Raw genomic sequence first — 13,836 nt, 5'->3', positions numbered from 1 at the left:
GTAGCAAGTCACAACTTGAGCAGCAGCAGCAGCGGACCTATCTATATCAAACATTTGTAAACTATATGTAAGAACTAATATGCATAATTAGAATGTGCTCATAACAGGGATTACATAGTTGTTAAGTTTGAAAAAAAAAGACAAGTCCATCCAGTTCAACTTGTGTGTGCTTGCGTGTGTGTATAAGAGTACGAGAGATTAAGAGTACTCATACCCCATGTATATTGCGTTCATTAAAGAAGACATCTTAAAATTTCTTGAATGAATGTATGCTCTCAGCTGATACCACTGCTTGGGAAAGGGAGTTCCACAATTTTACAGCTCTAAAGGTGCCCATACACTGCACGATTCTCATACGAGAATCGCAGGAAATCCCACGATCGTACGATAATCGTGCAGTGTATGGAAGGCGTGCGACCGTTTCTACTGTACGGTCGCACGTCTTCCGTCGAACAAGCAGGCTGGAAAACCCGCCGGGAATCATACGATTCTCGGCGAGTTAGGGGCCTGCTTGTTCGACAACTGCCAAACAGACCGGTGTGCGCACACCGAGTGAAGAATCCCCTTTGCAGTTGGAGGTTAAAGGAGAACTATGAGGTGAGTGAAAATCACTCATCCTCATAGTTCGAGCCGATGTGTGACAATGAAACTGTCACACGTCGGCTCAATAGATCGGAAAGTGAGCGAACACATACCGTTGCTCGCTCACTTCTCGATCATGTCCCTGCAGAGAGTAGTGACTGTCAGTCACGGCTCCCCACAGGGATTCCCCCCCTCCCCGCTCCAATCCTCCAGGGCTGACTGGAGGAACGGACGGGGGAGGGGGTGGGTACAGCTGGCTCTGCCTTTAGATAGGCAGAGCCAGCTGTCATTCACGCAGCTGGGTGGATCTCGACAGCATTGTTATTAAGCAAAGATTGTTTTATGAGTATAAGCAAACTTAATGGCTAAGTAACAGCTAAATGGACCAATGTGTTGCCTTTCACCCGGTCTGTTAATACGCATTTGTTTATCACATTCCGATTGTGATACAAAAAAACCATAATAACATACAGTATATCTTCCATGCCTTGCAGCACTCATTAAAAAATACTGCAAAAGAGTGGTTACCAAGAGAGATTAAAAATAAACACATTACATAAATCTTGGGCTATGAGGGATCTATGAAAAATGTAGATCTCTTTGGGTAGATATCGATTTCAAAATTTGTGTCTTTCAGAATAGATAAGCAAGTTCAATGTTTGTTAATGATAATTATATGTTTGTATTCCACAATGCACAGTTATGGTAGTTTAAAGTGATTGCTAAATCTAAAAACGCCTATGGAAACTAGCTAAACTGCAAATGCGGGCTCCACCCAACTGACTGGAGAGTTTGAGGGGCAGGTGTCTCTAATATGAACTCAAAGGATCTATAGTGGAGGTCTAAAATCCAGCTTTTTTTCCGGTTCCAAATGATCGAGGTATGATTCGGATATTTCTTTCAGCTCCTGGAGTAGCAGTATACAATGGTAATCTTTTCACTTTTCTATCCCTTTTATTTTAAATACTTGTTCTGCTTGTATGTTTGTCTGTTGAAACTTTTGTTGTTGTGTACTGTACATGCACTGCCTGCTTTTTGAGATATTAAATATAAAATTACTAAGATGGTTTTTGATTGCTCTAAGGCTTGCACAAATCTGCAATTCAGGTGAAGTAATTGTTTTGGTATTTATTTTAATTGCTAGATCAAGCAGGGTGTGTTTTGTGATATACTATGTACTAGCCTTTAGTCTGCTTGACAGCAGAGTTTTCTAAGAGAGTCAGCAATTTGAGTCTTTCAGTCTGTCACTGTTATACAATTCGTGAGCCATGGCAGCCTGTGAGTGTTTCTGTGGATTTTTTAAAGTTGTTTCTCATGTCCAGATATGGGGATTATGTTGTCTTGCATTATTGACCAGCCCCACAGGATGGGGGGGCACCAACTCCTTTTTGTTTTGTCTTTCCCTCGCCCCAGCACCCTTTCCCATATGAGACACCTTTCAAAAAGTACTTTTTGATAATAGTTACAATGATAAATTATGTGGACATAAAAATACAATAGTCTCCCATCAAACATATAAACATATATTCATGCTTCCTTGCTCTTTAGCACTGGGAGCAGTATGTTTTTTTAAGTTTCTGTTGACTGGCTTGGTTCTTCTGATATGAATATATGTACAAAATCTTTTGCACACATTTATAGCATCAATGAGATTTACTTGAATGCATTTTAATGCCAATTTACTTTTGGCATTGTCAGTCCTAATCTTATAACTCACCATTAACCATTGCCATAATTCAAACTGTTGTATTATTTTTTAGGGCTGTGGAAATTAAAGATTAATTTTTCGATTAATCGTTAAACTTTTTGATCGATTAAAATAATTTTGATCAATAATGAAAACACTAACCTCTCCGCCGGCTTCCGGGAGTGCCGACGGCGATCCGGTGACGTCACGGACATCGACATCACCGGAGTCCTCCCCCTTCCCCAAGTGGCTCTGTCGGCTAACGAAGGGAAGGGGGGAGGAGTCCGGTGACGGCTAACAAAGGGAATGAAGCAGAGATCTGCTTTATCAGCTTCTTCTCTCTGGCAATAGCAGCCAGATGACTGACAGGTGAATGCGGAAGTGATGTAATACACATCACTTCTGCATTCACAGCCCGGACGGAGATCAGCAAGGAGCTGATCTCCCATCCTCCTCCTCCTGATGCCCTCAGAGTCGGTCCCGGGATCCAAGAGCCGCGAACGAGCACATATAGGCGATCGGCGGGCTATGGACCCGCTGATCGCCTATATGTGAAACACCCGGTAACGGGTGTGTTTAATCGTCGGGTCATTTCTGCCCGTGCGTGCCCGCTAGGGGGCGCGCACGAGCAGAAAAAAATTGCCGTCTGGAGATGGCAACCCGCAGATGCTGCAGTGCCGTCCGTCCGTTTTTTTACTACGGGCGGACGGCAAGAGGTTAATAACGTGCAGGATTAGAGTGATCCTAGTTCATTTTATTACTTCATTGTTGTGCTGTATGTGTATAGGCCAATGTAGTTGGATCTGTATGTGCGTTATAATTAATCGATTCATTGATTTTAAAATTTTTTGATTAATCGAACATGAAAATTTTAACCATTGCCAGCTCTAGTTTCTGCTCCAAAAACAAACACACATACAGTATATATCAATGTAAAAAAAAGGGCTGTCAGCATCCTATAAACAAATTAATCCACACCAAAAGACTGTGTTGATATATCTACACTGAATTCTAACCATTTTAATGCATTTGTCACCCAGTCCTCCTATCAAAATGACCCACAGCTGGTCATTGACGCACCAAAGCGTAGAGAATATGTGAAGAAAGCAATGACAAATCCAATATTTTAGAGTTGTCACCAGAACAGTAGAAGAAGTGGAAACTTCAATGGACACACCTGTTTCAGTAACATTTAAGAGGGGATTTCTCCTCACTTTGAAGAAATTTCCTCTTACTGCCTGTTGTATCTTTGGGACAGGAAGTAAAGGGAAATCTCCCCAACATGACAAAGGGCATGTCAAAGGACAAACAGCATGTAAAATACATGTTAACCACCTGCCGTCCATTGGCTGTTCCTAAACAGCCGGACGGGAGTCTGTCCTAAAACATCCTTCACTGCCCCCAATCATGCGTGGCGCCCAGTGTGCACATGAGTGGGAAAACTGTCCAAAATGTAAACAGCCAGCCATGTACTAGGTGCAGCTGTGCGCACCCCAGCCGACACTGTCGCCGGTCCCGAGACCCGCTGTGTCCGATGCAGCCAGGACGGGCACGGCAACTCTGTCACCAGAGTTCAGTACACAATCTCCCTTTGATCTCCTCTCTGGTCCCCAAATGCAGGAAGTGATGTATAATACATCACTTCCGCATTCAGCTGGCATTCCCGGCTACAGATGCCAATGAGAAGTTGCTGAAGCAGATCTCTGCTTCATCAACTTCTCTGAAGGTCCCTAGGTGACATTAGGGGTCTTACAGACCCCTGATGTCTCCATAAAGATGACCTGTCATGTGAATTAGCTATCACATAGGGGGTTTCTTAGTCCCCTATATGATAGCAATAAAGTTAAGTGTAAAAAAAAAGTTTAAAAAAATTAAAGCATAACAAAAAATTAAAGAAACATAAAAAAGTCACAAATAAAAAACGCAACATAACACACATTTTTTAAAAGTCCCCTGCCCCCCCACATACACACACAAACTTGCGTTGGGTGCGCCCACATGCGAAAATGATGATTCGGCCTGTTGTGCCGCACCTGTTATATATCGCCGCGAATGTTGGAGTGAGAGTAATAATTTTATCACTGATAACACTAAACTGATGAGCAGTAAAAGCTTTTAAAGCATCACCTATGGCCAATTTTGGGTGTGGTCGTTTTCTGCGATTTTGCGGGTGCGCACAATTTTAAGGCTTGGTGTCTATTTACCCAATGTGTACTATCCTTGTTGCACTCCTTACCGAAATATCCCTTGTAGTAGGGGGTGCTCGCAGTGACTGCGGATGGCGCCGCAAATGTCAGCAGCATTGTAGAAATGTCACCAGCACACCAGTCCTTTTAGGATAGCAAAAGCTTCATTTATTGAAGTTTTTTGTCATATGACCAACAAGCGCTAAAGCCTGATGAAGGGACACTGTGTGGTGTGGTACACATTCAATAAATCGAGCTTTTGCTATCCTAAAAGGACTGGTGTGCTGGTGACATTTGTACAATTCTGCTGATATTTACCCAATGTGACCCCATCTTTTTATATTTTACAAAAAAATTGGGGTGATAATAAATGTTTCATAAAATTTCATAGGAAAACAGGTTTTTATTCGAAATTTAGGGTACTTTTAAAAAAAAATAAAAAGCCCAGCGGTGATTAAATACCACCAAAAGAAAGCTCTATGTGTCCACAAAAAATAGTATAAAATAAATTTCAGTACAGCGTTGCATGACGGAATAAATGTCAAAGTACCGCAGCGCTGAATACTCAAAAATGGCCTGGACAGGAAGGGGGTTTAACACCTCGGTTTTCAAGTGGTTAAAGGTTAAATGATTAAAATCTGTTAAGTGTAAAATTAACACAAATACATTGTTTGAACATATAATTATCTTATAATAAAAACACAAGCAGGAAATGTTTTAAAATAGTGTAATAATGTACAAATAAAAGCCGTATATGTCCTTAAAAACAATTGTTGGGAAAACAATTTAAATAGTCAATATAGTTGAAGATAGTCAAGGCATACTAGTACTTGTAAATTTGGTTTGGGCATCTAGGATTAACCCTTTCGCTACCACAGAAGTACTAAATTTGTGGCAAAAATCAGCCAGTTTTCTTTCACCCACCTAACTCCCAGCTACAGTTTGTAAACGCCAGGCAGTTGTAAAGCCATCCTTGTAGCAGCCCTGCAGTATTCAGTTTCCCCCCCGACCATCATGGCCACCATGTTGGGTGTCGGCAGGTTTGATAAATCCAAATCAAGCACAATCTGTGCTCTGCGTTGGGTTACAAAGGTGACATTAGGGGTATAATAGTCCCCTAATGTCTCCTGAAAGAAAACTTGTCACCAGCTGCTTGCTAGTCTTCTATGTGATATAAATACACTTACATGTTAAAGAAAGTGTAAAAAAAAAATAAAAGTAATTAAAAAGCATCCCCCTCAGAAAATGTTTAATCCCCACAAACACTTACATACGGATATAAAACAAATGTGTTAGGTGCACCTACATATGAAAACGACAATTGTACCATACATGTTAGGTATTGCCGTGCACAATGAAGTGAGAGCAAGAATTCTTCACTCATTATTAATGGTTAAATTGATGACTTGTAGAGGCTTTTACATTTCACCTTTAGACAAAGTTGTTCGCTGTTTCACGGCACATGCCATTTTGAGGTTTGACATTTTTGGTATTTATTTACTTGCCGCAACCTTATCTATTTTACCTAATAATAGGTATTCTATTGTATTTGTTGTTCACTAAAATCTATTTGAATGCATTTTCTACTGAAAATCTGGATTTGATAAACTGTGGACTTCTGGATGAGATAGGGTCTGGATGAGATAGGATTCCTGCTATTTGCGCACAGGTTCACAATGTTCAAAATTCTGACATTTTGACACTGGGTAAGCTTGTCTGATGCTTAGGTAATGAGGGCACCTTGACTAATGGGGAAGTGGTATATTTCCTCTATATGGAGCGATGAAACAGAACCCCCAAACACCCCTTTTCTTAAAAGAACCAGGGACACCCTGTGGCCTGGGCGTCTGGTGCTAGTGAAGCCTCTGCAGTGCACCACTGGGTGGCAAGAAGCAACTCTCGGGGCACTTGTTTTCCAAGGACAGAATGCTTAAAAAGGAAACAGGGATGTGTGCTAACCATACTCTGAGAATAGGGAAAGCAGTTTTATTTATTATTGGTATTTATATAGTGCCGACAATTTACGCAGCACTTTACACAGTGCACATTCACATCAGTCCCTGCAAGGAGCTTACAATCTAAGGTCCATATCTCACATGCATACATACAAGGGCCAATTTAGACAAGAACCAATTAACCTTCCAGCATTCCAGGGTAACCGAAGGAAACATGAAAACTCCTTGTAGATAGTGACCTGGCTGGGATTCGAACCAGGGACCCCCAGTGCTACAAGGCAGAAGCGCTAACCACTATGCCACTGTGCTGCCCAGTTACAATTTTGGCTACAGTTTACCTCCTGGATATGGCACTGGACCCTGAAATGGCACTGAACAAGATGCCATTTTACAAAGGAAGTGTAGCAGAGAAATGCTTGTGATGTGCAACTTCGGGTTTCATTCAGTAGTCTCGCGTACAAGTGCACATAATGTGCATCCGCTGGTGTGTTTTGTGCACACTCGCTGCAATGCATTTAGCTTGGCATTCATTTAACATGCTGCGCAAAAATGCTACCTGTGCTACTTTTGTCCAGCACACACCAAACAAGCAAGCTATTGTAAACTGAAACAATAGGAAATGAGGGCTAGTTCACACCAAGCGCAGAGCAGTTACAGAACGGATCAAAACTGCGTCCAATGTATTCCAGTGGTATTTTGGGCTCTAGTTCACACCGTAGCATTCAGTTCCAGAGCATGTAAAAAAACTGCAGCAAGCCATATTTTTCCTGCTCTGGAATGCATGCAAACGCATAAAAAATGCATGCAAACGCCCTGGAACGCACTGTAAGCTAAAAAAAAAATATTTTTTAATTTTTTTACAAAAATGGCCTGGAACGTGTCAAAAACGTGGCAAAACACACTGCACGTGCAGAAACTCATGCAGATCTGGTCTGCATTTGGTGTGAACAAGCCCTAAGGCAATAATATGATATAAAGCAATTTGCCAACAGGGCTGGCGTGAACTAGCACTTAAATCAGACAAAAAGTAGTGTTTGTCGCCAGCATCATTTATGTTTTTGTGTACATATGATACACAAACATAGGCAGCATTGAATTCACACGGCAGAAAAGTTCCATCCACGTAATTATAGTGCTTGTTGCCAATCACAGTGAATACCTATGCACTTTATGAGTAAATTAACTCAAAAATAAATGGCTGCTATGGGCAACAAATGCTATGCTTTTTGTTCTCATGCTGCATGAGGTCTTTCTTTTTGTATGTTAGGCTGTATGACTGCCAGTAATTTCAGGAAATCTGGTCTATTTAAAACATCATTACCGAATAAACCTTTTCAACAATCTAATTTTTACTGCAGTATGGTAAATTTATTTTACACACAGTAATACAATAGTTCAAAATGACATTTAATAATATCGCTGGAAACTACAAACAGTTGCATTAGAAATAAAAAAAAAATTAATGTGAAAATGAAAAATTCATCACCATTGTATGAATTGCAGTAAATTATGTTATATGAGACACATGTAATGTGCAAACAAATATTTTGTATGTGAAAGTAGTCCCCAAACACCTTTATAATCACCAGAAGATTTAATAGCATCTGCTTCACTAGTTGATATTTAGTTTGCTAAAGCACTGGGTATCATAAACAACTGACATTTTTTTAATTACAATAGGATTTTTGTACTCACTGTAAAATCCTTTTCTTGGCGTTCATTGAAGGACACAGGAATCCAGATATTGTCAGGTTATACTGCTACCTCTACCCAGCAAGCCTCAGTTCATAGCAAACAATACTAAGAGCATGAATCAAACAAAGAGGGTTGGGACCTGTGCCCTTCAATGAACTCCAAGTAAATGATTCTACAGTGAGTACAAAAAGCATAATTTATTTTCATTCGTTGAGGGACACAAGAATTCAGATACTGTCGCAATGTCCAAAAGCAGTCCAATTGAGGGCTAGGCAACAGAGCAACAACAGAGCAGACCCAACAAAACAGAACTGGGGACTGCCTGCAGTCCAAGAGCTGCCTGAAGGATCAATGCCGAAGCTAGATAAGGCAGAGCCCCCCTACCAGATGGGGAACATGCCAACATGGCCAAAGGGAAGGCACACAAAAACCAACCTGATGCTCAAGGCTAAAACATAAAAGATGACCACTGGGGGGAATAACTCCACACGGAAGGGAAAGCGAACCTGAACAAGCAAAAAGCTGATCAATCAGTACCCACCATAAATAGGTAGAACAAAAACAAAGTCCCATGTAGAGAAGAAAATACCCACAACCTGGCATGGTCAACAAGAAATGTGGTCAAACCACAGAGAAAGTATAGGTCCCAAGAAAGAACCTTTGAAAGAAAAGGTACTGGTACAAATGACCTGCCAGCCTATGTGGAAAGGCCTTAACCCTTTACACCCCTGACACCTAGGATCAAGGGATGGGGAATCAATTGTCTGGTCAGACAACTAATCATGCTAAGTGAGGGGTACCAGGAAGAAATCTAAATTAAGTAGAACCAAACGGTCTATAAGGGGTGTATAATGATATCTGGGTCTACTAGAGAACTCAGGAATTTGATCCCACAAAGCCAACATGAGGGAGTAGGGTGCATAGGAAACACCCCCACAAGGGTAGACAAGACCCTAGCTCCAGATTGGCGAGATAAAAATAACCACACAGAACTGAGGATGAAGTTATTGTGCCTCTCTGGTACACACTGTAAGTGGTGGTTCTGTGGTCATTCCAGAGGGATCCATATGAAGAACGATCCTGCTTTTTTCTGACCTCAAGCCATAGGTCTAAGAATATGCCTGATCCCCCAAATTCCACAAAGTGTCAGAATCTATGAAGTAAGGAAAAGTCATAGCAGTAAATTGAAGAATATCCAACTGAATGAAGACGAAACTAAGGAAACATTTGAAAGATCTTACTCAAGAGGATGAGAATCAGAGTACTGCCCACCGACAGCCCAGGAGTACACAGGGCCAACTCTGATGACTTCACTTGCAACGCAGGGTCAGAGGTGTGCCTAAAGGCTTAAGCCTCTTCTGTCTGAGCAGAGGTTACCAGTAGAAAGCATACAGTTTCCAGGGATTTTCCCTTAAATGTACTGGGGAAACACAGACTCTTGGTACCAGACTACCTCACCTGATGCAGGAAGGACTACCATTCCTTCTGGCTAGTGAAGATACAGCAGTCCTTAGATGGTGTCAAACAGTGTCCAAACCAGGAGACCTTCCCAAAGTGGCATCCCAGGATAGAGAAGAAATCACTTGCTCTAGGATACCAGACAGCAGCCCCTGAGATGATGCTTCTCCAATAAGAGAAACCCTCTGGATCAAGCCCATACAGGCAGACCCATTAGGCTGCTCAAGGGCTACACCAACAGCAGTGAAATGGATAGAGAAGAGATAGGAAAACAGTTCTTAGCGGAGGGTCCAGCAACACCCACTACACCTGAAAGGGAGGAGAGGGTAACACCCTGTCTGATAACATGGCTTCTGAAAGTGGACATGCTGTAGATCTTTTCAGCAAGGGACTATGATTGTTACTATCTCTTACAGGTGACAATTTCCCATGCTAAGGTTGAGAAGCATTACTTTATATAATGAGCATTGCAGCACTGTGTCCTGAATCCTAATTAGTAATTAGGTGGTGTTAGCAGAGTGTGGCTAAAGCAATTTACTTCTTCAGGCATGTAATGCTGGGTGGATGCTAAGAAAATGGAAGCCAGGCCAGTGGATTTTAACATAGATCCTGACACCCGCCATTGCTAGAAATAAAAACAGTAAGGTTTGGAATTTTCAAATTATCCTGTATGTAATTATTCTTTTGGTATTAGCTAAGACAAGAGCAATCATGGTTAACTGTATATATCATAACAATGTTAACTGAATATTTAATGTTTTCTTATTCTTTTAGATGTAAGGGATACATCTAAATTTGGTTGCAGCATGGGTTTTTTTAAAAATCAGATCGTTGTTATTAAACAGTTTTGTAAACAGTCAATAACATAGATCAACTGCAGCATGTTAACCTATACTAAATACTACTGTATATTAGCTATAGGATGAGCACAGAAAGCTAAGTAAGGGCTGGGCTCATTATAAATCTTGGATACTCTTATTCACTGCTGTTCAGAGGAAATATTAGCTATAGGCAGATTCGGCTCTTGCTTTTAAAAAGATATTGTTCAAATCAGGAATGTTGAAAGATATATTTATTATTAGCATTCATTACAGGTATAACACCATCAATTTACACAAGACTTTACATACTATTCATTCACAAGTCCCTGCCCTTGAAGAGCTTACAATATAATGTCCCAATCTCACATGCACACATACATGGACCAATTTAGACAATAGCCAATTAACCTATCAGCATGTACTCGAAATTAGAGAGGAAACCACAGTACCCAGAAAAAACCCACATAATCAAACGGAAGAACATGTAAACTCCATGCAGATAGTGTCCTGGCCGAACCTGGATTTGAATCGGGGACCTCATATGCCATTAGTATGACCATAAAATATTTCTTATAGCTTAAATTTGATCACCACTGCATAATCAGTCAGATTTGCTTTCTGACTTGCACACATTTGGTAAAGTTGTATCTCCTTCAAAAGACTTTGGCACTCCTCCGTTGGGCCTTGTTAGGGGCTGGTAAGTACATGTATTCCTGCATACTCCATATGACTTGACTTATCATACAAGCAAATGGTAAACTTTTCTATTCTATATTCAAATTGAATAGTTGAATAGAAAAAAAGACCAGTTGCACGACACCTGTGAAGAAAAGAAAAATAATGAATATGTTTTGTTTGTTTTACCAATTATGTACAAGTATAATGAAGGGAAATGATTACCACCATCAAAAGTGCACCATAAGCAAAGCAGAAACTAGATAACATTAGTCATACTATCATTTCCATGCACTTTGTATCAGGTTTCTGCTTCTATGTGCTGCAACGAGTAGCTTGACTGAAAAGCAGTCAAGCTACAGTTCTACGGGTTTATCCATAAATGAGTGTCTAACATTAAATCCTGACATCTACTGCACTACAAAGTGCAAAAAGAGTAGTGAAAGCCAAAGCTGCAGAATCAATTTGATGTCAAAAAGTACATCTACCTCAAATGGGAAAAAGGCAGTTAAAAAATAATGTTTGGAGTAGTGATGTCCCTTTTTCAGCTGCTTTATAAGAAAAGGGCAGCACGACCCATTTTACTTGAGTCTTGTACCCAAGTTAGAGAAAGTACACACAAAAAATGACATGCAAGACATGTCATCCACATTATGTAATTTCAGGAACACGAAATACATGTATTTTAATGGCTTGTGCTTGACCTATGGTTACGATTACCTGTGAAAAATGACATTATTGATGAAAATCAAGATGAACATTTGCCCATCTGAAACACTCCAGTCCAAATGGGCAAAGTGTAAACATTTTAACTGTTGGTAAAAATTGCTTTACTGCAAGTAAAGCAATTTTTCATAAACATGGGTTAAATCTGACATTTACTTGCAGCCTAAATAATTCTGTTTATTGTTGACACACACTTTTATATAACATGGTACTTCAATTATGTCTTGCACAGTATTTTTTAAAGTTCAGCACGCAGCAATAGGGAAGACCTTTATATTTAAAGTTGAACTCTGAGGAAAAAACTATTTTTGCACATTTTCCATGTAAAAATTAATTACCCCTAGGAATGTGTATTCCACTGGTGGATGCTGCAGCATTAGTTAAAAACTAACACAGCAGTCATCCAGCAATGGGACACACATCATTATGGAGAATTAATTTTTACTGAGCAAATGTGCAAAATTTCAGCTTTAAGTACACATCAATCAAAAATTCTAGAAAAATATTTACAGGCACATGGTGTTGTTTTTAAAAAAAACTACAAATAAATATTCCCTTTCACTGTATGTTGAAACAACACTTACCACATGGCATTTCACAGCGTGGAATCAAATTCTGGCAACACTTAATGCAGAACTCCACAAGCATAAAAGCTAAAAACAAAAATGATAAAAGAATGTTAAAATTAAAATATAAATTAAAAAAATTATTGAATGTGCCAAAGCCTGTTAACGAAACCAAAAACTTACATGTTATCATCCGAGTATATTCTTGTGTGGGTTCAGGTGAGGTCCTCGTACAGCAGACAAAACTTGTTGTTTAACTCGTGCTTCGACATAATTACGTAGAGTAAGCACTTCCTCTTTGTCTTTTTGAATGTGTTTACCACCAGGATAAAAATCAAAAAGGCTGAGCAGGGACCTATTTGCTGATTGACAGCTCACAAAAGCACCACCAATCTCAGATCAAACAAATTGTCCATCAGGAAATGTGACGGGAAGAAAACTTTTATTACCATTAAAAACACATATAAAAAAATGCAAGTTCAGTGCACATACTGTAACTGCATAAAAGAATATACCAGAACAAATGTAAAAAATGCAGTTAAAGAGGCACATTTAACACAATTGTTCCTGCACACAAATGGGTACTTTCTTTAAATGGATGTCGCGTTATATGTAGATAGCAATATTCCCGATAATGCCAGCTAGTGAAAAGATCTAATGAAGAATAATAGAAGCAGTATCCCTCTGAAGGACACATTGTGTAATACGTTTTATGTAATAACAGATAGCTACCATTATGAAAATGATATCTAAACACGGAGTTATATTGAATACTGCTTCCCCTTCTAAGGATCCTGTATTAATATAATACAAATTAGTATATTTAGCATTTCAAAGCCGTACTAGCCATATTGCTCCCCAACCCGACCGCACATTGTATGTGCCTATCCTTACAACATTTTAGCAGCACAACATTCTGTAAAAGTGTCATTTTGTTTCCTGTGCGATTTTGAATTTTCCTCATGCATAATCCAAACCACCTCTGTGCAGCCATCTTACCGCCTCTCCCATGTGAATATCTGGCCCGCTCTAATCTCTGCCTCCTTTGAGACAGATTTAATATGAGGCCATTACCTTCCCTGAAATTCATTACCAGCATATTTGCAGTGACTCCTAGCTCGGCTGCAGTCCATCGCCGTGGGTCAATGACCCATAACTGTACGAAGACAGAGAGTTAACAGAAAACAGCCTGCACCAGTAGCTTGAGAAATTATGGCTGAAATTCCCTAATGCCTTTGCTGCCAGACAAAGGAGCAGAGATGTGCAATTGTAAATGTCATACATATATACAAACACCAGTAGAAACCTATGCCTAATGCTACAGTATAACCAAATATATATAAAAAAAACTAAATGGTAGCAAACATGCATATTTTACAAACCCAGTCAATAATATGCTAAATGTCACTTTTTAAAAGCAAATGCAAGTGGTCAATATGTAACAACAATGGGTTGGGAATATTAATTTTTATACATATATACAGT

At 39.8% G+C, this 13,836-nt stretch overlaps 1 protein-coding gene across 1 annotated transcript in view; it reads right to left on the bottom strand.

The window, feature by feature from the left end:
* Positions 1–13,836, bottom strand: part of PLXNA2 (plexin A2) — a 275,782-nt gene that overhangs the window by 43,229 nt on the left and 218,717 nt on the right. The window lies entirely within an intron of this gene.

The sequence above is a fragment of the Nanorana parkeri genome, unplaced genomic scaffold (assembly GCF_000935625.1).
Source record: "Nanorana parkeri isolate BGI_ZX_2015 unplaced genomic scaffold, ASM93562v1 scaffold516, whole genome shotgun sequence".
Taxonomy (NCBI): Eukaryota; Metazoa; Chordata; class Amphibia; order Anura; family Dicroglossidae; genus Nanorana; species Nanorana parkeri.
The sequence above is the reverse complement of the archived record's forward strand: the minus strand, read 5'-3'. Positions and strand labels throughout refer to the sequence as shown.